This window comes from Pleurodeles waltl, chromosome 2_2 (assembly GCF_031143425.1).
Source record: "Pleurodeles waltl isolate 20211129_DDA chromosome 2_2, aPleWal1.hap1.20221129, whole genome shotgun sequence".
Classification (NCBI taxonomy): Eukaryota; Metazoa; Chordata; class Amphibia; order Caudata; family Salamandridae; genus Pleurodeles; species Pleurodeles waltl.
The window spans coordinates 1,102,880,647-1,102,882,204 of record NC_090439.1 but is presented as its reverse complement, the minus strand read 5'-3'; the positions used below and the strand labels follow the sequence as shown (position 1 = coordinate 1,102,882,204).

The window sequence follows — 1,558 nt, the reverse complement described above, 5'->3', positions numbered from 1 at the left end:
GGCCTGTTTGAGAAGTGTTTAGTGCCTGGAAACAAAGTGTAGCTCAGCTCTGCACCCCAGGGCGGGTGCAAATAAAGTATAGCTTAGTTTATTATTATCATATATTTATAAATGGACCTTGTCTTTGTTGCACCTTCAGGCAGTTCTGGCTCAGAGTGACTTGAATGATAAGAAGTGGTTTAAAGACCCCAGGCTGCAGAGTGAGGATGTGGGTTTAAAAGGCAAACCCGACAGGAGAATCACATGTGGGGTGCTGTGAACCCCAGGGGTGCAGACACTGTATCTGGGAAAGATCCAGTCCCAGGGCAGCACAATCTGCAGATGAGCAGCTCATCTTCAACCTCCCCCTTAGAGAACAGGTTGTCCCCTCAAAACAGCACCCGCTTCAGATCTAGTGCGTAAAACACTCCGATGGGAATGTAAAAATACAGTTCACGTTGGTGGCATTGTAGGCGGACTATTTGTTGAATTAAAAAACGTCATGAAATAACTACTAATTTTATTCTCACGTTATTTCGTCCTATGCAAGTTACATAATAACGTACACAAATATTTTTAAATAGATAGTCGTACCTGCTATTTACGTGCAAACTACGGATGACGGGGGAATTATAATGGACAGCACTTATGTAGCTCAGCCATATAGTGATAATTGGTGGCATGTACGAGAAACGTGGAGCAAAATATGGAACGCTTCACGAATTTGCGTGTCATCCTTGCGCAGGGGCCATGCTAATCTTCTCTGTATCGTTCCAATTTTAGTATATGTGCTGCCGAAGCGAGCACGGTAAACAAGGCAGCTGCAGTGGTATATAAAGGTCGAATTTCAAAACATTACTTTCTTAGGGCGGCAATTGCAATTTACACACTGAGGGTCTTGCAACTGTGGTGGCTTCCCTTCAATATTAGTTGAGCCTCCTTCTCCAAAACAATGTTTGGAGGTGCAAAGAAACCTGCACTGCATCAATTGAAGCGCAGGGCACTGTGGGTATGCAAATTTCAAAGGCACGTCACCACCCCGGCTGCTTGTTCTGCGCCGAGGGCAAAGCACGTGCGTCTGGAGCCCGGAGACAGAAGCCCGAGGAGGCCCCCGGGGCACCGGGAACTCGGAGGTGAAATCCCCGCCAGAGCAGAGCCAATGCAGCTGAGCTTCAGGTATTCGGGAAATACAACGGGCGTGACGGACGGAGGACACGGGGACATTGTTAAGCAGGTCTGCCTCTGGCGCCAGCACCCGGGGCCTCGTCCCTCCTCTGATGGGCACCAGCGGGAAAAGCTGCTTTAACCCCCGAGCGCGCGAAGTGCTGCGGGTTCAGCGGCCACAAGCGCCCCCGGGACACGCGGGGCCACGTGCGAGGGCGTGCAGCGCTGCAAATGGAAACATAGAAGCGCAGGCGCCCCCTCTTTAGGGGACCCTGAGCGCCCACAAAGTGCCGGACCTCGCCCTTTAAATGTGCTGCAGCAGCGCCACCTGCAGGCGATGTGTAAATGAAGTGCAGGGCTGTGATGGGGTGCAGGCACATCTCGGGGTTCACACCCCGGACATTGTGTGCGGTTT

General features: G+C 51.2%; 1 non-coding gene across 1 annotated transcript; it reads right to left on the bottom strand.

Annotated features, from left to right (window-relative positions):
- Positions 1 to 679: 679 nt before the first annotated feature.
- Positions 680 to 786, bottom strand: LOC138283158 (U6 spliceosomal RNA). Its single transcript, XR_011201096.1, has one exon. It is a non-coding gene; the product is annotated as a U6 spliceosomal RNA (small nuclear RNA).
- Positions 787 to 1,558: the final 772 nt, after the last annotated feature.